This window comes from Sceloporus occidentalis, unplaced genomic scaffold, assembly GCF_023333645.1.
Source record: "Sceloporus occidentalis isolate IW3139 unplaced genomic scaffold, rSceOcc1.0.p SCAF_9, whole genome shotgun sequence".
NCBI lineage: Eukaryota > Metazoa > Chordata > Lepidosauria > Squamata > Phrynosomatidae > Sceloporus > Sceloporus occidentalis.
This window is the reverse complement of record NW_028316989.1, coordinates 38019801-38046681: the sequence shown is the minus strand read 5'-3', so window position 1 is coordinate 38046681 and position 26881 is coordinate 38019801. Positions and strand designations below refer to the sequence as shown.

At 41.8% G+C, this 26881-nt stretch overlaps 1 long non-coding RNA gene across 1 annotated transcript; it reads right to left on the bottom strand.

Annotated features, from left to right (window-relative positions):
* Positions 1 to 3293: 3293 nt before the first annotated feature.
* LOC149307300 (uncharacterized) lies at positions 3294 to 26433 on the bottom strand. Its single transcript, XR_016282279.1, has 4 exons — positions 26358 to 26433; positions 9414 to 9473; positions 5575 to 5629; positions 3294 to 3555 (listed from the first exon to the last, which is right to left on the bottom strand). It is a non-coding gene; the product is annotated as an uncharacterized LOC149307300 (long non-coding RNA).
* Positions 26434 to 26881: the final 448 nt, after the last annotated feature.

Sequence of the window (26881 nt, the reverse complement as noted above, 5' to 3'; positions counted from 1 at the left end):
AGAGACTGCTTCAAGCTACCCCTTTGGTGGCTGTCTGTTTCAGCCTGAAATTGCTCTAATAGATGTTTTATGGTGAAGACTCATTTCAAGTTAATGGTGTCACTAGGATTGGCATCACTCAGTGTGTTACCTCATGGTGTCACCCCGAGCTCCTCCCATACCACTCTATACAGATTCCTTAATAATGTTTTTTTGTAGTAATGTTACTCCTAAATTGTAATTCCTGTATATCACTCAATCTAATGGCAAAAATTGTGACATAAACAACCAGCAAAATTAAAATTATACTTTAAAATTACACTGTCATATGCACGGCTTAAATGTATTTACAGGCACATAGTTTCATGTGGTTAAAGTTAAAATTTGGTAAAATTGATGTTTTAATTTTTTTTTAAAGAATAAAAAAGTTTTTAATTAAAATTTAATTATTTTTTTAAAATCTGGGGTCTCTCCTTTCTCCTCCCACTGAGCCTCAACCCACTCACAGCATCTCTTCAGAGTTTTAAAGGGATGCAGGCAAAAGCCACAGACCATTTTTGCCAAAAAGTAGATATTTGGAGAGCAGTGAGGTCACCCCCTTTAGGGTGTCACCAGGTGCAATCCACACAACTCGCACCCCCATAGTCTGTGCTGCCTTCTAAAACAGTATAGCAATCATTCCCCCTCTCCATGGATTTGTGGAAACTGCATTTCTATGAGGAAGGCTGAGAATTTCAGTTATTAGCATTTTGATCAAACTCTAATTCACTGGATCTATTTGTGGGTTATCCTCCAATTGTATCCTAGGAAATTCTGGGATTGCTTGGAAGCTTTTCTGGTGCAGACATCACTAAGAGCAAGCACATGTCTCATACCATTCAACTGTCCTGATCTGGCACGACAGTCCCAATAAATCTTCAGTCGTCCCACTTTTTCAACTGCTTTAAAAAGTCCCAGGGACATTTGGAAGGTATGTAGTGCATTAGCCTTTTTTGTTACTGTGTGCCTTCAAGTCATTTCTGACTTATGGTGCCCGATTTTATAGGGTTTTATGGGGCTGAGAGTATGTGACTCGCCCAAGGTTATGCAGTGGGCTTCCATGGGCAAGTGAGGAATCGAACCCTGATCTCCAAAGTTGTAGCAAATGCTCAAACCACTATACCACACTGGCTCTAGCCCCCTCTACCCCTTCTGCAACTATTCTTATTAGCCTCCAATCTGTAAAGGAAGAGTGAAAGTGAATATTGCTTGTATCTGTTGGCCTTCTCTCTTCAGATTTAGACACCATAGATAATGATGGCTATATACCAGGGATAGTCATTGTTTTGTCATTCAAATATTGTTGGACAACAGTTTCCAACAGTTGTTGGACTAGAACTCCCAAAAGCAGGGCAAATGGTGAGGTAAGCTAGGAGTTGTAGTCTGACAACACCTGCAGGGTTACACAGTTCCCACATCTAATATAGGCTCATTGCGGGAGCTAATAAGATTGGCATGAGACATCCATTTCACTTGTGCCTTCTCTGCCTCTGCTATAACAGTGTGGTGTGACATTGTCCTTTATGTGCACAACCTACATACTTGTCAAATGCCTGAAGAAGGCCTCTGGGTGCCAAGATGTAAAAAGATATTAAACACAAAGCACTGTGCTGGAAATAAATGGATGGGCAGACATTTTTCTCCCTCTCTCATAAGGCCAGAACTCAAGGGCATCTAATGATATTGATGGTATTGATTCAGGGTAGAATATAGTCCACACAGCATACAATTTATTTATAGAATCTACTGCCACAAATGTGATGACGGCTAACCCTCCAGATGACTTTTAAAAGAGACTGGACAAAAGTATAGAAGAAGGGGCCTATCACCAGTGAAGCTGATACCCCCAAGAACAACTATGGCTTTAGATCTCTATTCGTTTGTCACTACTTGAAGAGGGATCATAATTCAATATAATATAATATGCTTGGCTGCAGAAGGTTGCAAACTGCTTGCATTTCCACCTAGTGGAATCAAATAGCAGGAGATCGGAAACACATCTTTATACTGGGAATCCTGGAAAGTTGCTGGTAGTTAGAGTAGACTGTACAATTAGATGGATGACTTCAAATATGGAAGCAGACTTCTATATACTGCACTCTGATTACAATCACCCAGTTTAATGACCACCAAAGCAAGCTTTTTTTAATATATAGACTATGTTGTTTGTTCATGTCTGCATTTGTTGGGCTGCATTTTCCCATTTTTCTATTGGTGCATATATTCCCTTTCCCATGCATTCTGTTACATCTGTTGTTTTGTAGGCAAGGGGTGTGTGAATATTGGCATTTTTCCTTTAGTTTAATTCCTGTTACAGGAAAGACTCCTGGGATATTTATTATTGACTTTTGAAGTACCTTCCTTGTGTGAGAGCATGCCCCATAAATTATGAGCCAATAAAGATGTCTCAAAAATAGCTGATGTTTTTTCTTTTCTCCAATGTATGCTTGTAATTCATACTCTCCAGCATTTCACAGATGAGAACCGGGACATATATAGCCAAGCAACATCAGAGTGTGGTTGAGATGGCAAAAGTTATTCATGAGGAAGAACAGACAAGCTAGGAGAGGCTGCAGCAGTTTGCTTTTGCCTGAGTCTACTGGGAAGGGCAAGATTCCACTCCTCCCTGCTGAAGTATTTTTCCACTTTGTACTCAGTTTGCAGCAATTGATGTAAGCTATGGACAAAGGGGGGACCTGGGAGGAGGACAGAGAAACTGGGACATTTTAAAAACAGCTGAAAAAGTGAGAAGGCAAACAGTTAACCAGGATTTAGCTAATTCTGAAAACTTGAAAATCGGAAGGCTGGCAGTTCGAGGCCCAAGTGCTGCATGATGGGTGAGCTCCTGTCACTAGTCCCAGTGACAGGACCAACCTGTCACTAGTCCCAGTGACCGACCTAGCCGTTCGGAAGCATGCAAATGCAAGTAGATAGATAGGTACCACTTCTCAGTGGGAAGGTAACAGCATTCGGTGCAGTCATGCTGGCCACATGACCACTAGAGTTGTCTTCGGACAATGCTGTCTCTTCGGTTTAGTAATGGAGATGAGTACCATCCTTTACAGTCAGTTACGATTAGACATTCATGTCAAGGGACTACCTTTACCTAGCAATCTCTGTTGGAAGGTATGATAATTGTTGACCTAATCCCAAACCGAGCTAAGAAAAATCCATCCATAAGTAATGTAGCTGGGGGAAGAAACCTTGACTTTAATTAAGAGGAATTGTTCATAATACAGATATACTATATAATTTATTAGTACCAATTGCTATAGTTTATTGTTGGGCATTGCTTAAGGTTACATGTGCTCAGTGGATAGAAGGCCAAACTAATTGGTTGATTCATGTTGAAAAGATGCAGGCATCACATGTGTCCTAGCTGTACTGTATGATTAATAGCAAATACTGCTGATTTATGTTGGAACAATACTGGTTGAGGGCACCTTACTCTGACATATGGGTATATTTACACCACAGACATAATCTGGTTTAGCAGTTGTTCCTTCTTCTCATGGAGCTCTAGTTCAGCAAGTTGACCTGTAAATAAAAAAAACCACTCTGTACTCTCAGCAAACTACCAAAACAGCCAAACTAGCATAGAACCAATGCATCACTGGGATGAATGCCATGGTCTTCTAGTTTTCTCCCCTTTGTCTTGATCAGTTTGCCACACTGAAAACTCGAGAGGGCTCCTGTACCTTTAATGATTGTGTAAAAAAGGAATTTTCAACAGGAGGTGCTTTCCCTGCAACCAGGTAAAAAGCAAGGCCTACTGCAATTCACCCCTTTTACACAACTGTTAAAGCTACTGGAATCCTCTCCAGTTTTCACTATGGCAACTTATTTCATAGGTAGGTCCTTTCTAGCCCAATTTTGTGAACATAAAGGGGGCAGGATTTTAAAAGACACATACGGTAAATCTAATATTTAAAAATAAGGTTAAGAGGTGATATGATAGCCCTGTTTAAATATTTGAAGGGATGTCATATTGAGGAGGTAGCAAGCTTGTTTTCTGCTGCTCCAGAGAACAGGACCCAGAACAATGGATGCAAGCTCCCTAAGTCATTCATCATAGGGCATGGTTTCCAGACCCTTCACTATTTTAGTCGCCCTCCTTTGGAGACACTCTTGCATCTGTTAAAATGGATGCAAGCTCCAGGAAAAGAGATTCCACCTCAACATTAGGAAGAACTTCCTGACAGTGAGGGCTGTTCGACAGTGGAACACATGCCCTCAGAATATAGTGGAGTCTCCTTCCTTAGAGGTCTTCAAACAGAGGCTGGATGGCCATCTGTCGGCGATGCTTTGATTTAGATTTCCTGCATGGCAGAATGGGGTTGGACTGGATGGTCCTTGTGGTCTCTAAGATTTTATGATTCTGTGATTCTAATGACCAATTTGAAATTTAATTTTTAAGAAGTTTAAGATTTTTTTTCCTTAAAAGTCTGAGAGCTGACTCCCTCCTCCCTCCCTTGTTTACAACTTTTCATGCAGATCTTGATGTCTGCTTTGGAAATCTGGCTGTAGTTCTCCTTGGCTTCACAGAAGTAGCCATGCTCATACCGTCCAACGGGCCTGATTTGTAAGGTACAGTCCCGATTAATCCTCTGCTGTCCCAATTTTTTTAGCTCTCTTTAAATTGTCCCAGTTTCATTTTCTTCCTCCCACTTTTCCACTTTGTCCTCAGCTTACGCCCATTTCTGCAAATTGAGTTCAAAGTGCAAATGGAATGTAGTTTCTACTCAGTTAATTCAACAAAGGGGAGAGGTGGGGGGGGGGGGAATCAGGCAAAAACAAACTGCTGCAGCCTCTTCTAGATTGTGTGACTATCTTCTTAGTTAATAACTATTGCCATCTTGACCACACTCTGATGCTGCTTGGCCACATATGTCCTGGCTTCCCTACTGTAAAATGTTGGAGAGTATGCATGATTTGCTCTCACACAATGTCATATCTTATAACTTTCAGGGGTAATGGCACCCACATTCTCAATGTATGTACTACCTATCTCAGTTAAATAGTACCCGAAAAGTTTTTTTTAATTCAAAAATGTTATGGGCAGTCCCTATGGAAGGACAGAAAGAGAAAAATGGGGGATAGAGAGGAGAAGAATGGATAAGACAAGTCTATAGAAAGGAAAGCACTTGAGAGATGTAAGTGATTTATCAGTTGAATTGATCCATTACAATTTAACTGAGTTTTGATTGTCTGAACAGATGAGCTAATTAATCAGACAGATATCCTTTAACATCTTTAACAAAACAGAATTCCTTGTGTAATTTACAGGTGCTGGAAAACAATATCGAAAAAGATATTGTAATCCCATTCTGTATACAAACGAGAGAATGCCTCTTCTAGGATGATGCCTGCTACGATTCACCCGTGCGGTATCTCAAATAAAAGCATATGTACTGTATCTCCTTTCCTAAAGAACTCACACATGCAAATATCACCAAACAATCAGGTACAATTCATTTGGTCAATTGACTGACAGTTCTTTAATTTTTTTTTCTTAGTTTATTTATCAAGATTTCTTTAACCAGAGGGGAACCTTACCCTTCATAAGTAAATGTGCTTTTCTTTGGAACCTCTTGTTTTGCAGAATAATATCCTAAAGGGAGAAAAGAAGGGGGATACAACCTTTTGAACACTTATTTCAGATTGGATTAGATATGAGTTCTGCCAAATTTTCTACTCTTAAAGGAATTTTGGCTACTTCCCGCAAAACACTTTTTTTGTGTGTGTCTTGTGACTCTGACTAAATATATGACGTGATTTTGCTAGCGTCAAGATTTTCTTGGGCTGCTTGCACATCACTTTGTGCTTCTTGCTGAAACACAAAATTCTTCCAAGATGTAGCAGTTTATGTTCCCGTAACCAGACACACAGACTCTAGAGCTCTGGCATCAAACTTCAAGCCCTTTTTTGGTTGGCTTCTCTCTTTACAACTGATGTGGGATTATTATTTTTTTAACACCAGCTCCTATTTCAAAGGGAAGGTATATTTCTCTTTGGGCTGCCATAGAATGTCAAACAAGGAGCTATGCATCTGGACACAGTTTCATTTTACTGTGAGGAAAGCCCACCAGACTGATTCGGGGGTCATTCATTTTTACTTTTAGTGCACTATGCAAATAATCTCACACATTTTGGGTTTGTGGTTTACACCGTGGAACCGCATCTATGCACATCTCTATGAGTTTGGTTGCTCACACGTGTTCGGCACTTGAATAAAGATGGAGTTGATGACGCAAATGATGCAAGGATATTCCTCAGTCAGGAATATCCTTAGGATCTTACCACATTAATTTGGCTTGATGGGCAAATTCATATTCAACTATGAATGAAAATCCTAATGATCTCAATCCTTCTTGAGTTGTCATTTTGGAGAAACTATGATTTACCATGAATATTCCCTTAAATTAAATTCCATCCAACTGTGGACTCTGTATTGCACCATGGTTCTAGCAGTTAAGCTTCTGGCATCCATTGGCTGAGCTGGTGAGAAACAACAACATTCCAGCAGTTCAAGGAACAAGGCTTCCAGAACGGAATGTACATAGTCCAGCTTTGGTGACACACTAACACAGTAGGAAAAAACAACAACACCAAGTTGCAGCCATAGAAACCAAAGACAGGGGCTGAAGTTGAGAGAAAAAGTTGGAAGAGGCTGAGAAATACCTGCTTAAGCGGAGAGACCAATTAAGAAAAGGAGTTTTTTCTGGTGACACATTACATACCAGGAGAAACTTCATCTTTGGGGTTATACAGATGGTTTAAATTCCCACTGGTTTGAAGCAATTTAAATGACCCTGGTTCGCACTTAAATCGAATCACTAAAGTAGGGCCATGAGCTAGACCCATTTAATGTGTGTCTTTTTAATGCTGATTTTTTTCCACGTCTTTTTCAATACATTGATTCCATGTAAGTGTGAACGAGATGCGTATCAGAATCGATTTAAATTTCCCCTTCAGTTGGCTGAAGCAGGTCTGCTTTGAATCAATTCATTTGTCAATGTGAACGACAAGTAGGTTATTTTATAGAATAACTTCAAATACATTTGTATCATCAATTCCATCTTTATTTGCGGTGCTGATGCATGAGAGCAACAGAACTCGCAGAGATGCGCAGAAATGCAGTTCAGATAAAAAAAATGTGAACAAATGCGTGAGTGAGATTATTTGCATAGTTGCATTGCAAAACAAAACACATGAATAACTCCTCAGTAAGCTGTTAAAAGAACAGATCTAGAGGCAATGGGGGATTTCACACTGTGCTATATAAAGCAGCCAGTTCTTAGAATGCAGACTTTTGGTAACTTTTGTATACAGCAAGTTGGCATGACATAATCTCATTTCCCTTCTGCTTCTGCTTTCTATTTCCAGTTTTTGCTTTATGTAATGGTTCCCCCCCACAACCAACCATGTGAACAGACCTGCCTGGGATATTTTGAGAAAGCCTGATTGGTCATGTGCACTGATAGTTGTCTGCTCACAGGGAAATGCACACTTACCTGCAGATCCAACATCAGATTTGGCATTTTTGAGCAGTTGCATGACCCACTAGCCCTTAAACTTGTATCAGCAACTCCATATTGGGCAGCTGAATGGGAGCTTCCATTTTTATTTTTGAATTATAAATGCTCACAACTGACAATGCATACCTTTGAACAGTGTGCACAAGCACACTCTTCTTGTCCATGTGGAAAACACATCAAAATCTGAATACATTGAGAAAAATGACTGGAAAAATATGTACCAAAATACACTCTGAAGTGTGGATGGAAAAGAAATTGCATTAACTGATTGTATTCATGTGTGTCTCTGTGTGTATGCATGTGTGTGTATGAGAGAGAGAGATTATATACAACTATTGGTGTAGGTCTACCCATATCTTTCAGTTTTCTAACATTTGAAAGAAATCATAAGTGGCAGATTTTGTTCCCACTCCTTTGATTTGGTTGAATTATAAAGGCTCACAACTAACAATGCATACCTTTGAACAATACAAACAAGCACACTCTTGAGGAAACACATACAAATATGCATACATTAAGAAAATATGCACAAAAAAAATACTCCAATTTACATTTGGCCCTCTACCTTCACACAAACTTTCACAAATGATACAAAACACGATTTAAAAAACGTAACTGGGACTAGAAAACACACAATAAAATTTCGGCTGGGAGATATTCACAGGCTTGCTCTGGAGCATGTTGGGAAATGGTGTGCTTCTGCCACTGACAGGTAAGGGGACCCCAAGATGCTTTGCCCAAACTATGTCCCCACAAAGGGAATCACCAGCTTTTTAAAAATAATTCCTTTTGGTAGTATTGTATGAATAAAAAATTGCAACTTTCTGCATTTCATTCATGACAGGTTCTCCTTAAGATCACAATAAGTCAAAAATGATTTGAAGGCACACAGCAGCAACAGAGAATTGCACTGGCTTTCTTAGCTGCTTGCATCACTGCTGACTCATGTTCAGCCTGTGGTCCACTAAGGCGGGGTACAGATGGCAGAAAAGGGGTGGTCCACAGCTGCCCCTTTTCTTGCCGGGTTGGAGGCAAGGCAGCCTCAACAGTAGCCCCTGTGGCTCCAACCTGGCACTTTTCCAAGCCACGGGGAAATGGCAAAATGCTGCTTCCCCGTGGCCTGGAAAGAAGTGTCCATGAGGCTTCATGCCCCATGGGCACCCTGACAGGTGCAGCCAGAGGAGAAAGGGGCCACTCCTTATGGGGCTTGAGCGTATGTGTTATTTCACTTACGCAAGGGGTCCAGAACAGATCGCCCACATAAGAGAAGGGCCCACTGTATCATAGTTTAGTATACATGTATAATTGTATATGAAAACTAATGGGAGCTATAGTCAATGATTAAAAAAAGAATGTTGATGGCTCTAGCTGGAGATAGTGCTTGGTTCAAATATGCACTAATGTGTGGAGGAATATTTTTCTCGAGCCAGCCTTATGGAAAAAGGAAAGCCATGGCAAGAACAAAAGTTAGTAAAGAGGGGCTGGACAGATGAGCCTAAAATGGGTACTTTGAAATGAAAACAAAATAGGGGAAGCCCGTGAAACTATAGGACGCGGTGTGCGTCACAACAGGATGAGACTGTGGAAGACGGTAGTTCTTTCTGGAGAAGTCTAGCTGTAAACTTCATTTGTTAGTGAATAATAAAAGTCTTACTGAGGAACACAAAAGACTGGATTACTGAACTCTTAAAAGATGCAGGATCTGATACCATTCTTGCATTATAACCACCTGCTTCCCAGGATGCTTCCTGACTAGAACATTGAACAGAACCCAGTGCTGTATTCTCAAGAGTGCAATAATTGTGATGACTCACATAACTGCAGATTTTCAAAAGAGATTTGCTCTGGAATTCTTACCTTGCAAGGGAATCCATGATGTCATAGCGTTTTTGATCCCAGATGTCAGCACAGAGAGTCCTGTCAACAGAAGAAGTCAGTCAATACATTTCCTTAACTCTAGTAGTATTTGAAGACTAGGATGGTGGATTATTAGACTATAAGAACTGACATGCACTTTGTTTATATTGTATGGTGGGAAACTGCTCAGAGTGCTCTATATGAGTGAAGAGCAGAATATAACCAGTAAATTGCTGGCCTTACTGCAAAGAAGAAAATAATTAGTAACATAACAAAGATCCTGTTTATATAGCATACTTCCTCCTATTTTTTATTTCTAATTTAAGTGTTACAAATGATATTCAAGCCCTAGCAAAGATACTAGAAGGAAGCAATTGATAATAAATTGTATTATTATACTGAACAATTACAGCAAGTGGAACAGCTCCAGCACTCCTGGCTTGGGTTGAACAATAATACTCACATCTCTGGTTTAAGATAGTCCAATACATCAATGGGAGACTGGGCCTGCTATAGAGTACTGATGAGAGTGAAGTTCAATATGGGGGATGTCAAACTATGACTGTGTTCTTCTCCACCCCAGTTTGAAAAGTCTTATGCCTAGTTTGAAACAATCTAAGCTTTGGTTTGATTTGCCTTGTATTGGATTGATATACCTACAACCAAGGCCACCATTGTCAGGCAACTGGCTTCCCTTCACTTCTTCCAGACTTAGCTGGTGGAAAGCCAGGAGTAACAGTAACAGGGGATGAAAGCTCTTTCCCTCTCCCCTTTCACTCCTGTCCCAGTCTTGCTGCACTCAAGAGTTTAGGATTTCCTGGAAAATGCAATGCTTGTGTTTGGGACTTTGCTTTTGCAAAGGGAATGGAATGAGAAATGGTAAAGGTAGAGAGTGGAGAAGAACCTTGCTTTTGCTCTTGCCCTTGCTCTGCCTCCAAGGAAGTTCTGGAGCAGTGAGAGAGATTAATGCTTCTTGGAATGGATTTTTTGGTGTTAGTAGGAAGGGTCATTTAACCCAGTTGCTACTTTTCTAAATGTCCTCCAACTGTCCCAAATTGGCAAGGACAATCCTGATTAATCCTCTGTTGTCCTATTTTTCCAGCTGCATTTAAAATGTCCCAATTTCTCTCTTCTCCTTCCACTTCCCCCCTTGTCTCTCCTTTATTTCCATTGGTGCAAACTGAGTTCAAAGTGCAAGTAATTTGCACTCAGTTGACTTGGCAGGGGGAGAGAAAAGGAGAAGGTGGAAATCTTGACCTTTCCAGTAGACTCAGGCAAAAGGGAACTGCTGCAGCATGTCCTGGCTTGTCTGTTTTTTTTGTCGTTAATAACTTTTGTCATCTGGATCTCACTCTGATGTTTCTTGGTTACACATGCCCTGGTTTTTATCTCTGAAACGTTGGAGGGTTTGCTGCTATCTTTGGTGAACACTTTAGGAGGAAAAGGGTAGAGTAAGGATTGGAGCCAAGAGGTATTCACATACCCCTGCTATGAAGCATTTGGCTCATTACAAGTGCATCTCCCGTGCCAGCAAGAATCCTCATGGGGAGACCTGGATGGAAATGTAGACAACTGGAGGATTAAAGAAGTCCCGAAATAGAAGCAAATGTGGCCTTTTGCACCTCTTAGGTACTAGCTTCAGTTATTGTCACAGACAATGTTTGCCAAGTCATTATCGTCCAATACCAGCAGCCACCAAATGCTGGCTGCAGAATGCTCTGAAATTAAAAGAGCATGGCTCATGTTCAGTTGTACGTCTGACTGATCTGATGCAAGAGGATTTGTCCCCAAACAAGAATGTAAGCACTGCCCTTGTTTGATAATTTGCTACCCAGAAAGAATTGGCTCTCTGTTGGCTTTGAACAGGTGAAGAGAAAAGGTCAGCATCAATTCAAAGGCAGCCCCAAGATGAACTGGGTTAGCATCATGTTGTAGCCTCTGGCCTTTTAATGTGATATTTAATTCCTGAGTTGCTTTTGCATGATGATGGAGGTGAAAAACACTCCTGTGGTTTGGACTGACTTGGAGACTTTATGCCTCCATGTGCCATTTTTAGCTTCTAGACACTCTGCAAAGTGTTTGCATTTGAATTACTGCAGTATATTCATGTTTGGCTACCATTGGGGCCAAAATAATCTAATGACATGTTTATGTTAACAGGGTGGTCACTCACATATTGGCAAAAAGTAAGAAATACATTTTACACACACACACGCACGAACGCACACACACTCACACACACCCCTGAAGAAAGGACACAGATTTGGATAGACTGTGCACCTGCCGATGTATATGTATATATGTAAGTGCAAATATAGATATAATGATCATAATTTATATATAATCTATCTCACTACAGCAAGGAAGACCATGACCAGTTGAAGAGTGTCCTACCTTATATTATATTGAATTAGGGTTTGAATGCTGCTCAGCCGTGGAAGCCCACTGGCCATACTTTTTCAGCCAAAAAGGCAGTGTCAAATATCCTCTGAATAAATCTTGCCAAGAAAATCTTATATATCTGTCACCCTGAAGGCACACAACAACAAAAACAACAACTGCACTGGACTGAGCAGGAGGGTGTCTGAAAAGCACAAACAGATGAGGGCTGCCTGGTGCCATCCAATGGCATCACTAGGGGGTGTGAGAGCTGCAGCTTGCACTGGTGGCACCTCAGAAGAGGGGTGACACCCAGTTGCCTGCCTGCATCTCCTGGCCACAGCCTCCTCATGAGGAGAATGGGGCTGTGGCAAGGAAGAGGGCCAAGTGCTCCCTGGAAACCTGGTTGACATCCCTGCCCCTGGATGCGTTGTGCCCACCCCAGGAAAACCCACCCCCATTCTGGGTGACACCAGGGGCAGGGATGCCACTGGTGCCACTGACCCGGCCTGAATCCTTGCCCAGCCATCTCTCACCATCACTGTCCATCTTACATCCTCCTGGTACTGCTGCTACCACTCGTGATGTGGCCCCTCTTACCCTTTGCTCTTCTAACTGGAGGCCTTATTCTGCTTTGGTCAGACCTCACCTGGAATACTGTATCCAGATCTGGGCATCACAATTCAAGAAGGATGTGGACACGCTGGAATGTGTCCAGAGGAGAGTGGTCAAAATAGTGAAAGGTCTGGAAACCATGCCTTGTGAGGAGCGGCTTAGGTTTTTTTTTTTCTTTTTTCCAATTTATGTAATGATTACAGAATTCTTTGTTAACTTTATCAAACCATTAATGGGCATGCCACCCATATCGCAGATCTTTACCTTCTAAATGTTTGTTGTTGTTGTTGTTGTTGTTGTGTGCCTTCAAGTAGTTTCTGACTTACGATGACCCTAAAGTGAACCTATCATGGGGTTTTCTTGGCAAGATTTCTTTAGGAGAGGTTTGCCATTGCCTTCCCCTGAGACTGAGAGAATGTGATTTCCCTAAGGTCACCCAGTGGGTTTCATGGCCAAGCAGGAATTGAAGCCAGATCTCCAGAGCTTTAGTTTAACAACCAAATCACTATACCACACTGTAGCAATCTTTTGTTCCCTAAGCTCACTCACTCTTTTAAGCAAGTGCATATTTTCCCTAATTATATAGCACTGAATACATTTCACATGGTAATATAACTTGAAGTTAAGTAAATCCTGTCACCTTCTTGATTTGGCATCTTCCTTGAAGATTTTCAAACAGTGGCTGGTTGGGAATGCTTTGCTTGTGTATTTCTTCCAACTCTATGACTCTATGAGTCTATGTGTCTCTTATGATAGACATCATACCACACCACACTTCATTAAATGCTGGACCCACTATGGTCCAAAACAGCTTTACATGTTGCTAACCTTTTAATTTTTTAAAAAAAATATGACTGTTTTCCCATGGCATGACAACATAAAACTAAAGAATCCTTCCAACTATACATTTAAAAAATGTAGTCAGCAATGACCAGCCCTTAGGGGAGATAAGATATTTCCATTCTAAAAGAACAACACTCATGTTTTCCTCTTTCACAAGACAAGATAATGAGAGGTGACTTAAGGATTCCAGTAAAAAGAAATTATAGATTTCTGCTTGCTTTAGAATAGATTGTTGGAAGATATTTAAAGGTAAAGCCTTTCTTTTCAGCAATTATCTATTAACTTAGCTGGACTGGAGCCATCAGAATTGCTAAAACCTACATGCATCAAACTGATTCAATAAGAGCCAAGTGGGTCTTCTACAACGGTTATCTTTAACCATTGCAAATCTGGGGCCCACTTTTAATCACAACTTGCACTTTAAAATTCTACTGATATATATAATTTTTCCTTCATTACTATCTCTCTTCTTCCCTTACTGTAGTGAACATTCAAATAAAATAAAAATTTAAATATATATATATATATATATATATATATATGTATTTAAATTTTTATTTTTATCCAGCAACCTGTACCAGTTTCACTTTCTGACATCCTATAGTGGCCTTGTAAATCTGTTCTGCAAAAGTGGCCTAAATCCAATTGTTAGTCCCAATTAGAATAGCCTCATTGGATACATGAAACTTGCATAAATGTTGATTTATCAAGTTCCTATTGATTCATTGGGGCTTCTCTAGTTGGGGCTTGAAACTGGAGTTAGACCTGCAGGCTGCCTGTAGCTCTTAAGCTTGTTTTTACAGACTCTGGGCATTCAACCCACCCACCCACCCCCCGCCATCTTTCCAGTTTCATCTTTCAAATAGGTGTCAAGACCCCTTCCTCACCACATAGCACCAAAACATACCAGCTTTTCAAAACTGGACAAAAACTTCCAGCCACACCTGGTTTCACATTTATGGATGGATGGATGGATGGATTTGTTGGTCTGTGCATCTCCAAAGTGTCCAGGGGCAGGAGATAACTGGCTCCCAGAGCTACTGAAGTTGACAGTTCTTGTTTTAGGCCACAGGGCAGAGGTAGACAACTGTTGCCTTTAAGTTGTTTTTGGATTGCAAATTCTATAATTGACTATTCTCTATGCAGACTTCAGTTGATGAGAATTGTAGGCCAAAAAATATATGGGATGCCAAGTTGTCCACTTCTACTATCATGTATATGAGTCAACAGTGTGGCATGGCAGCTTAAAAACCCAATGCAATTATAGGCTTGCATCAATAGAAGTATAGTGTCTAGATCAACAGAAGTAACAGCGCCACTTCATTCTGCTTTGGTCAGGCCCCACCTGGAATACCGTGTCTAGTTCTGGATACCACAATTCAAAAAGGATGTTGAAAAACTACTAGAGCGTGTCCAAAAGAGGGAGACCAAAATGGCGAAGGGTCTGGATACAATGCCCTGTGAGGAAAGACTTACAGAGCTGGGGATGTTTAGCCTGGAAAAGAGATGGTTAAAAGGTGATATGATAGCCCTGTTTAAAAATTTGAAGGGATGTCACATTGAGAATAGGACCCAGAGCAATGGATGCAAGCTACAGGGAAAGAAATTCCACTTAAATATTTAGAGGAACTTCTTGACAATAAGAACTGTTCGACAGTGGAACACACTCCCTTGGAGTGCGTTGGCATCTCCTTCCTTGGAGGTTTTAAACAGAGGCTGGATGGCCATCTGTTGGGTGCTTTGATTCTGTATTCCTGAATGACAGGGGTTGGACTGGATGGCCCTTGATATCTCTTCCAGCTCCATGATTCTATGGCGGGTTACAGACCGCCCATTTGGGGCGGCCTGCACCCGCCCCTTTCCCCGCTGTATCGGGGCCTCAGCTGCCAGACCGGCAGCCTCCGAGGCCCCGATCCGCTGCTTTCCAGGCTGCGGGGAAGCTGCAAAAGGCCGCTTCCCTGCGACCTGGAAAGGGGTGTCCTTGGGGCTTCAAGCCCCAAGGACACCCGGCGACGGCGGGAAGGAGGAGAAAGGGGCTGCTTGGCCCCTTTCTCCTCTGAGTCGCTGGCGCAGCCATCTGAAGTCTGCGCCCAGCGACGCAAACCCAGAAGGGGCTCCAAAACGGAGCTCCTTCCGGGGTTGCGGAAAGGGCGCCCTAGGTGCCCTGGCGCAGCCCCAATATGTCACAACTGCGCCACCTCATTTGGAGGCAGCACGGTTGTGACGTAGTGATGGCGGCGGCCGTGTGGAACGGCTGCCACCATTTTCTATGCGCAGAGCGCGTACTAGGGTTAGGGGGTGCGGAAGCACCGCCCCTTCCTAACCCTAGTACGCGCTCGTCGCGTACTTTCTGGCGGTCTGTAACCCGCCTATGTCTAGTTTATTACAGCATAAGGCTGCAATCCTATACCCACTGTCCTGGAAGTAGGCCTCATTGTACTCAATGGGATTCACCTTTCAGTAGACATGTATAGGATTCTACTACAAATGTGATTTTGTTGATTGTTAATGCAACTCTGATTGCGTGTCTTCCTTCAACACTATCCTTCTGTTGTATGAACATCTTGTCTTCTGAGTACTAATAAAAAGCAATATGCTATCTCCTGTGGCTTGTTTAGTCATCAGTTTGCCTCCTGCAGAATATCTGTTTATTTCCCAAACTCTTCAGAATTACTTATGCCAGTTCACTTAATTGACCTCACAGGAATAATCAAGCAACACTTTTCGTGATGCTCAAAATATGAACCAAAAAAAAACCACATGTGGAAAGCAAAGGAAGAAAAAGACATAGCCAGTTCATTCAGTATCTTCAGCTTAAGAGTTTGTTCAAACCTTCTTGTTGGAAAGTAAATTAAAAATCCCAAACATGTCCAAAAGGGCCTTGCTGGAGACCTATGATTGAGAGATGCCATCCTTGAAATGTCACTTACTGAGGGCATGACCATTGGCTGCAAATAGATTAAAATATGTCCCATCTGGAGGGAGTCGTCTTGGTCTCAGCTGGGAAGGAATGGGGTTCTGCCTCCTTGGCTGCATCCGCACTGCAGAAATAATCTGCTCTGGGGCTGCAGCAAACTACAGTTCCCAGAATTTCATCGTATGGAGCCATGGCAGTTAAAGCGGTGTCAAACTGGATTATTTCTCTCCTTTCGAAGGGGAAGGGGGAGCATTTTATCAGAGCTTGAGGACAGCAGAATAGAAGTCAAAACCCCAGGATGTAGGACATGTGAAATGTGTTAATTGCTTCATGCTCATTTACTAAAATGAATCAAACAAGCCTTCTCATTTTTTTACCCTGAAATAGAGAACACAAATTGCATAACGTTTGCAGCCACCAATTTACAGGAAAAGACCCACATTTATAAGACAATGGATATTATTTAAATTGGAATACAAATTGGAGAGCATCTCAGCTTAGTGGAAAAAGTAGTGCTCAGGTGACCTCTGTGTCTGCTTCTCATGCTACTATCCAGGTGCTCGCTGTTAGTGCTCAGTGTCAAAGCTTCCTATTCTTTTGGTTTTTTATAGTTGCTTGTCTTTAAACTATACTTAGACTGGACAGGTTATGAGAGACTGAACCATTGCTGAATGTAGGAAATTGCTTCATATTCTATTGGGCTCTTTAATCATCAGGTCCCATGTTGTCTACTCCAGCTGGCAGAGGCCTTACTGGTCATCTGTTGTTTTTGAACCAAATGTTCTGGAGATTTGGGGCCTTTCACACTGTGTGGTTATAGCACTCCAATTCCACTTTAAATGCAGTGTTTCCATTTTATGGAAGCCTGGGATTTGCAGTTGAGGGAGGAGTATTTGGAATTCTTAGGCCCAGTACAGACCGCCCGAAAAGGACTGTCTGCTGGCACCTACTTTTCCACCAGGAGAAAAACGCAGCGCACAAACCACATGGCTTCCCACCAGCGGAAAAAGAACCTGCAAAAAGCGGGTTCTTTTTGCGGCGCGATACTGACGCCGCACTGTACCAATGGCACAACGTCAGTAACACGCTGTGATGTGCGGACACTAAGCGTCCATCACGTCAAAATGGCGGCACCCATCTGTACAGGGCGCCACCATTTTGATGTATGGAATATGTGCTAGGGTTGCGGGGTGTCTGTAAGCAACGCCCCGAGGCAACCCTAGCATGTCATCAAGACATGCGTCGAGGCCCATCTGTACCGGACCAAAGTGAAAAAGCTCTAGTGCTTCATCAAACTGTAAACCTCAGGACCCCACAGGATGGAATCATGGCAGTTAAATTGGGGTCATATTGCTATTATTGTGTAGTGTGAAAGGATTCTTAAACTTGTAGCATTCTTCATATAATACATTGGCTGTTTTACCAGCTATTTTCTCACCTCAGCTACCATCCCCAGAAATATGGAATTCATCATGGTTTTCCTGTCCTCCTTAAACAGAAAAACAGATGTTGTTCTTAGGTCACATCAGTGTTCATATATGCTTCAGCAGAGCAAGCACAGAGAGACCGGAAAGCATGCAAACTAGAGTTTTTTTAAAGCCTATGTATTTTAAATAGACTTTTTCTACCCCAAATGTCTTCTGCACATAGATCACGAGCAAGTTACCATTTCTCAGGTGACAAGAAGGTTAGTCATGGATGTCAAGGGACCAAATTTAGATACCTCACAGTATGTATCATTTATATTTTCTACCATTCCAAAATAAAACCATTTGCTTTTAAATTTGCCAAAGTGTCCATATTATATGTTATGTGATTGACTGCTTTGGCATGGATTAGTACGTTTGGGGACATTAACACAATGAGAGCAGCAGTCATGCAACTGCTCCTGGAATGACATTTCACACCTGCAGATTTATTCAGATGGGGTTTGCCATTGCCATTTTCTGAGGAGGCTCAGAGAGTGTGATTTGCACCAGGTCACCCAATGGGATTCTATCCCTGCCTTCTAGAGCCATAGTCCAATGCTCAAACCAAGCACAAGGTTGCTTTGGTCTGATTTTTAATTTGTGGATTGCCTAAATAATGTGAAATGAGGGGTAATGAATGCACAAATAAAGTACATTGCCTAAATAACATGAAATAAAGGGTTATGAATGACTAAATAATGTGAATTGCCTAAATAAAGTGAAATAAGGGGTAATGAACAAGTAATGTGAATTGCATAATAACGTGAAATAAAGGGTAATGAATGAATAAATAACGTGAAACAAGGCAAAACCACAGGAACCGGAGGCAAGCCCTGCCAGAAGTGTAAAAAGTCCAAGATCTGATTCTTCCCTCACTGCGCATGTGCAGGGATGCTAATTCGAATTCTAGACTACGAAGGGTATGTACTCATATGATAACTTCTTTTGCATTCGCACTACTTTGGCTTTGGGATGGGCGCTGTGTTCTTCTGTGCATTTGACAACTATTCGCGTAATAGCTTTCATTTTCGAATTGGCCCTACTTTCTTTTTTTTTCGAAATTGGGAGACATTCCTCCCATGTGATATCGTCCAAGGTCAGATTGGAATTGGGCATATTCCCAGTTTTTGCTCGGTCAACAATGTTTCTTGCAAATGCATGCCTTCTCTCTGTGTGCGAGAGCCCCCACTTCTCCTCTCCACCCTCACATGAATGATGCTCAGGGGGAGTTCCCATCCGGTATCTGAAAGAATGCAATGCGGGAAGCTTTTGTTCCACAGTGAGACCTGGGAGTTCAAGCTGGAGGTTACTACAGGACAAAGATGACAAGAGAGATTTGTGCAAGCAAGCAGACAACTTTGGCTTGGTTGAACGATCAAGCGTTTGGGATGAGATAATGCTGCTGCACAGTCAGAGGAAAGCAGGAGACAGTAGCAGTTTTGCAAACTCACCCAAGCTGCAGCCTCACCATTTGGAAATTTGGGATACAAGGCAGAAGATGTTAAAAAGGATCCCTTAGCAGTGGGATTATTGCTCAGCATGAGTGCAGCATGCCAGAGCCTGGGAAAGTTGCTTTTTTGGACTAAAACTCCCTGGGATAATGGGGGCATTGTGGTCTAAAAAAAGTAACTTTCCCAGCCTCTGGTATTGTATGCATCTGGTTGTGAAAGATTGTCCTCCAGCTGATCCTGGTACCATGTTATTCTTCAGAAATACAGAACAGAATTTCTCCTGTGTTGTGTAGCTCAGTGGGATAGCTCTGTATCCAAACCAAAGAGACCTAGGCTGTGTCTCCACTGCATAAATAATCCAGTTTGACACGACTTTAACTGCCATGGCTCAATTCTATGGAATCCTGAGATGTGTAGTTTGTTGTGGCACCAGAGCTCTCTGACTGAGAAGACTAATTGTCTCCCAAAACTATAGTTTCCAGAACTGTACTGAGCCCTGACACTTAAAGTAGTGTCAACCTGGATAATTTCTGTAGTGTGGCTGCAGCCCTAGAGCCTATGAAAGCCTATATGTTTGTGTGAGTGAAACTAAATGTGCTTCATATGTGTTCTGTTGGGTACGATGGGAAAAACAAACTGTGCAGGGCAGATGTTTTCTTTTCCAGCAAAACCATACAAGGTCAAAAACAGTGACAATAATTTCCATGTAGTAATCTGCCTCCAATTCTTTTCAAGCCTATGACTGTTAACTTGTCCACTGATACTGCAGAAATACAAGGGCCTGGGTTTAATAAAATCAACACACTGAAGACTTGACTGATCATACTGGCTGCAATGGGCACATATTTTGGATTTAGATTAGATTTAAATGTAGATTAGCCTGCAAAAAGTAGCAAGAAAATGTTACAAAATATCCTGTGTATAGTGATGTGGTGGGTGAAGCACAGGGTTGCATTTGATCATAAAGTGAGAATGTAGCATCAGCGCTGGTTGCTATACCTCACATTTTGGGAATTGTCACCAGTTATATAATAGAACATATGTGTGGATTTGCAGCATGTGATTTCAAACTGAACATCTGCAAATCAAGTACAGGACTCCAGGTTCTATATACTAAGCCAGCCCTGTCGTCATCGTCATCGTCATCATCATCAATTCATATACTTGACCTTTTCCCTCCAAAATGGAAATCAAGGTGACTTACATTAGGAATATTGAAGTGGTCTCACTACAGACAGCAGATTCTGGGAGATGCAAGGAGAAAGTTGTATATGCCATGTGGCTTCCTCCATGCCCCTTAAGCTAGCCTGCTATATTCATTCTTGTGATAAAGACCTCTGTCCCAACAACAGTATTGAACAAATATCCAGTTGCCAGTTCAGATGGCTTTTTGCTCATGGGATGGGATACCATCTTATTCTTTGCCTCAGACAGGAAACTGTCTTGGGCCATTCCTAGAGCTCAGTATGGATGCCACAGTTACAAAAAAATCCTTGCAAGCTAGGAATTCTGGAAGTTGTAGCTCCCAAAGCAGCAACTTTTCCAAGATCTCCTATTTCAGCAAACTCTTTGCCCAAATGTGCATTTTAGAGTGGCCTTTTAGTCCTGTACTTCCAGTAAAAGGAAGCCCTGTGCCTTTGTGAGTATCAACTCTGACCTAAAGGACAGAGAAGCAGTTCAGCTGCCGGGGTCAATGGTCCAGTGCCAGCTAGGCTATTTTTCGCAAGACTTTAAGCAATATATGTCTCGACTTGTCTGCAGGTCAGCCCTGCGTGTCTCCAAATTGTTATTCTTGTGGGGGGTGGGAGGATGTAGCTTTATATTATAGATACTTTGGTTCTATTTTTAACCTTTGTGTATTTCAATTGTTGTACAATTACTGTGTCCTTTTTTTAAAGGAAAGATTCCTGCTTCTCCTTTTCCGCTTTTTCTTCATAGGCTTCACAGTCAGAATTTGGTACAGAATTTGGTAAGTCAGAATTTTGACACTAAGAGATATTCTGCTTGAGTTTAAAATGGTTAAAAACTCTTATGAGCTAAAATGGAACGAAAGGGTGCTGGCCTGCAAAGACCACAGGCATGGGAACTGTTTCATTCCCAGAAACTGATGGGCTAGGTTGATCATTCATCCCAGTCTGAGTGCACTTGACCATTTCCAGAATCTCTAAGCAACGTTGTGAACTATTAAAACCTGCCTCTTAAACTGTTATTGACTTCTTAAGTGAATGCTAAAGATCAATACCTTACAGCCTAGGGCCCCATACAGACAGGCCAAAATAAAGCTGCTTTGGGTCACTTTGGAGGTATGCTGTTTAAATGATGTATGCGTCCTAAGAGTCCAGAAGCTGTGCCAAAGCCATACTCCAGTCCTTAGTATCTTGCAGAGAAGAGCATTGGTCCCACTAGTAACAAATGTTTCACCAATGCACATGACCAAGAGTTTTCTTGTAGGGGAAGAATAGCTTTGTTTACCTTGAAACGAAGATGTCTGAAGCATTATAATACAAATGCACCACTAAATGACCTCTGCCTTCAGGCACACAATGCTTGATTCATTACAAGGATCTGATGACTTGTCTACACAATTTAAATACTTCTCATCCTATTTAAAAAAAGACTGTGATCTGGCCACATGTGATTCAGAGGAATTTAGGCTTTTTGCAAGGGGAGGGGTGAACTCTATAAACTGTGCTGGAAAAGGATTTGGAATTTTTACCAGACTATCCATGAGTATTTGTGAGGATGTTCATTATCTAGCATGTGGTCGTCCATTCACTTTACATGAATTTGCATGAATTCGTGCGGCTGTACATTTTTGGCAGAGGGAGGGTGAATAGATGCAAATTTGGATAGGAAAGGACCTTTTACATTAACTAATCCAAATGTTGGTAAATACATGGATTTTCTGTGCATGCAGCTTCATACATATCTGCAATATTGCATGAGAGGTCCTGTCTCTACCAATGACAAGCCCAGAGCCATTGCCTGTTTTCTGTTTCACTTGGCAATTAAAAATATATAGTCCTTGCACATGAAGATTCCATTGGCCATGATACTTCATCAGATATGTTGCCAGGATGTCAGAGCTGTGATTTAGCTCTCCACTTGATCCCTAAAACCCACCTTAAAAGCTATTTGGCTGTCCTGAATGATGGAGGTCTGTGCTGCTGCTGTGTAGGTGCTGCAGGATAATGTGACCACTCCTTCCCGGCAGCAAGAAAGGCTGTGAAGAAGAGCGGTGACAGGTCCCTGCAAGGGTCCCTGCATCCCTGCAGTCTGGCTTGTTGGTGGGAGTGGGCTGGTCCTGTGATCCTACAGTGCCCCACTCCCCTGCAGTACAAACCTCATCACTGTGGATGGTTGATTTGCTTTTAAGGTGAGTTTCAGGGCCGTTTGTGGCCATGGCAATAGTGCCATGATCACACATAAGAATATGAAGCAGTGTCCTGGCTTAACAAGGTGGCATGTGAAAGGGATCTAGTAGTCCTAGTAGACCACATGTTAAACATGAGTCAGCAGTTTGATGTGGCAGCTAAAAAGGCCAATGTGGTTCTAGGCTGCATCAGTAGAAGTATAATGTTTAGTTCTAGATCAAGGGAAGTAATAGTCCCACTGTATTCTGCTTTGGTCAGGCCTCACCTGGAATACTGTGTCCAGTTTTGGGCACCACAATTCAAAAAAGATGTTGAGAAGCTGGAGTGTGTCCAGAGGAGGGCGACTTATGACTTATGAAGAGAGACTTAGGAAGCTGGGGATGTTTAGCCTGGAGAAGGGAAGGTTAAGAGGTGATATGATAGTGCTGTTTAAATTTTTGAAGGGCTGTCACATTGAGGATGGAGCAAGCTTGTTTTCTGCTGTTCCAGAGCACTGAACCCTTTCCTGTATTGTTATATATTATTTATATGTATTATGCTATTATTTCTTAGATTGTACATCATGGGCAGGTTTACTCTTATCTATTTTATTGTTTGTATGTACAGCGCTGTGCAAATCTACAGCGCTATATAAATAAAGCATAATAATAACAATAATAAGATATGGAGCAATGGATTCAAACTACAGGAAAAGAGATTCTATCTCAACATTAGGAGGAACTTCCTGACAGTAAGGGCTGTTCGACAGTGGAACACAATCCCTCAGAGAGTGGTGGAGTCTCCTCCTTTACAGGTTTTTAAACAAAGGCTTGATGGCCGTCTATTGGGGGTACTTTGATTTTGAGTTCCTGCATGGATAAGCCTTGGTGTCTCTTCCAACTCTATGATTCTTAGTCTAAGTAACATCATACTAAAATGCCAGGCACTGTTAGCTATCACAGCTAATAGCCATAAACAAACTTGATCTGTTAGTCTATAAGGTGCTGTTGTCTTCGCTATTGTACAGCTTTCATAGATGGATTTTTAAAAAAGCCATAAAACTGAATAGCTAACATTACTGCACTTTGTGGAAATAAATACTATCAGTTGATGCATGATGCCTTAAAAACTTTTCCAAACTTCAGCCTTCTCCAAACTGGAGCCTTCCAGATGTTTTGGACTATAAGTAACTCCAGACCCAGCAAACATGGGCAATGGTGAGAGACTGTGAGGCCTGAAACCTGAAACATCTGGAAGACATGAATTTCGGGAAGGCTGCTTTAGTCTGTGTTAAAGCTATTGCCAATCAATTTATTCGACAAGAGCTTTTGAACCTTTTGATAGAATGGGAATAATTTCCCACTGTTGCTTCTCTCCGTTGTCAGCCTAGCTAGATATGACATACAGATGTGTGCAATTAAAACCTGACAGCTGCTTTTTAAAAAGAAAGAGCTGATTCAGTGGGGATGCAATTTAGAGGGAGAGATGGGATCCTTTAACACTCCACCTCCTCCGCATTTTCCCATGCAGCAACAATTTCATTATGCTTTCCTCACTGTAGATTTCCAAACATGACTTTGAAGAGCAAGATCTACCACTACCATGCTCAAGAGAAGGAGTTGTCAGGGTTTAGTTACATGCATCTGTCTGTTTACTTAAGCCTTAACTACAATACAGATTGTATGTATATCCAGTTAAATACTAAGGGCCCTTTCATACTACACACTTATATTACTATGATCACATTTTAACTGCCATGGCAACATAATATGGAATCCAGGGATGTGTGATTTGGTAGAGCACTTGAGCTCTCAGGCTGAGAATTCTAAATAGCCCTCCATAAACTGCAAGTCCCAGGATTCCATAACATGTTAAAATGGAATCATGGGTGGCGTACAGACCACCAGAAAGAGGCAGCAGGGAGCCTCCTCTTTTTTTCGTGTAGCCGCGCCGCAGCAACCAAATTGCGCAGTGCGGTTGTGCGAAAAAAAGTGCTGAAAAGTGGCTCCTTTTTGCGCTGCCGTAAACAGCTGGTGGTGGCGCGAGCACGTCACTGCTGTGCGGCTCCATCTGGATGCCATGCAGCAGTGACATCATAGCTGTGCACGCCGTCTGGACAGTGCCGCACAGCTATAGCATCATGGCGACGTGCTAAGGTTGTGGGGCATGTGCATGCGCTGCCCCGAGGCAACCCTAGCACATCGCCATGATGCCACAAAGGGCCTGTCTGTACAGGGCCATAGTTCCATAATTGTTTTGGGGGGGAGGACAACAACAGCTGGCATCCTGTTCAGCAGTTATGAAAGCATAAGCTGGACTTACAATATTTTAACTGCTGGGGATTCATGCTTATGATCACAGCTGACCGAACCTGATCCCCACAGCCTACCTTTGCAGCCTGGCAGTGAAACTGAAACATTTCTGAGCTGCTAGAGATTACAGCACTGGGAAATGACGTCCCGGTCACTGCATTGCTTGGGACAAGTGGTTGTTTCAGGACTCTGAAGGGTCTTTCCAGTTGCCTGTTCTCAAGGCACCCTATGACCAGGAGAATGCAATGGATATCATTTTCCCAGGGCTCTGATTTCCAGCACCTCAGAAATACTGTTGGGGCTCTGCCAGGCTGTGAAGGTAGATTACCGCACTACACTCTTATAGTGCTGCTATTTCACTTTAACTGCTCTGGCTGCCTCCTGTTGCATTCTGGGATCTGCAGTTTAGGGAGGGGCATTTAGAATTATCAGCCAGTAAGCTCTTAGGCCTCACTGAACTACAAACCCTAAAATGCAACAGGGGGCAGCCAGCACAGTAAAAGTGGAATAGCCGTACTATAAGCATGTAATGCGGTAATGTGGTTAGAATCACAGAGTTGGAAGAAACCACAACAGCTATCCTGTCCAAGCCCCTGTGATGCAAGGTGGGGTGAATGGACAGTACCAGTTGTAACTACAATGATGGAGCTCCATCATTGTAGATATGATGATGAAGGTTCGTAATCGAACTCTTATGGATCTACGTCTCCTAGAATCTCCCAATGAGTGTGGCCACTGAGGCGTTCTGAGAGTGGTGGTCCAGAACTGATTTTTCCTCTAGGATTGTGATCTGGCTATGGATTTGATCACTAATAAAGAAGTTTGTCCAGAATAAGTGTTGGCTTGTCTCTGTTGAGATGGGACCATCAGGATCAGTCTTAGAGGTCTTTCAAAAGCCACACTGCCTGTCCTCAGCTCAATATTTTGCAAAGCAGTGCTATTTTACTATCCCCCCCCCAACTGTTGCCTTTGGTGCTGAGTTCCCTTTGAAGCTGATCATGCTAAAGCTGCCATTCCCCAGGCTGTTTGAAAAGTTTGCTTTCAATAGCCCAAGTGTTTGAACTTCTGGACTAGACGTGAGAATCCATACATTACAGGCAATGTAAACACTCCCACTGAATCAGAATCAACCCAGAATCAACCATAATTATGGAACTAAAACAAGTCTTACTGTGTTCCCATCATTAGCGTATTTCATGGTACTTATCTGTTTAAGTTGGAGGCCCATGAAAAAGATCAGTATGTTTCACTTCAAAGGATAGCTTAGACTTCTATCCCAATGACAGGCTTTGCATGGATTAAACTAAGTCACATTGCACAAATACAACTATGCTCACTGGTTAGGTATTCCTATACAGTTCTTGCAAGTATTAAGATGTGCTTCAAAACACCTATGCTAAAATGACGCTGGTTAGAGTAGAGCCACAGAATCAATTGTTGAATGGTGAATCAACACATAGATAAATTCAATTGAATCAATGGTTTTACTCTAGTTGGGATTAATAATAGGATTTAGGCCTAAGATAATTAGATCAAGTCACACTTGACATATACTCAAGACCATGCAAAATAAATTAACCCATAATATTCTTGTTTTGTACTCACAATTATTGATGGTGATAAATTTAGTCCAGTTTGTCTTTCAGTATTATCCTTTGAGATTCACTTCTCTTAATTTTGCAATGGAGTTCACCAATCTAAACAACAAACACAAAATACGTATCTTAGGAGATAGGTGTGCACAAAAATGCAAACACTAATGAAAAGGACATTACAAAATGCATTATATTTGGAAAATTGCTCGGAATGTCTGCATGCAGTTAAAGTTTGTGAAGGCAGAGTTGTGCATGCTGTGCCATTGGACTTATGCATTATCCACTTGTGTTTGCAAATGCCCATTGTGCATGTAGATACTCAAGTACATTTTGTTGCACATTTGGTTGTGCACTATTGCGAATTGCTAATGAGTCAGCATTGTACAACAACTGCTTAACTCCGTGAGCATAAAGTTATGTGCCATTTCCTCACTGTATGATTTTGATTACGATATTCTGGAAATAGATTACCGGTACTTAAATTGCTATTGATTTATCTATATACAGCAACTTTTATAGTCTTTAAAATATGAT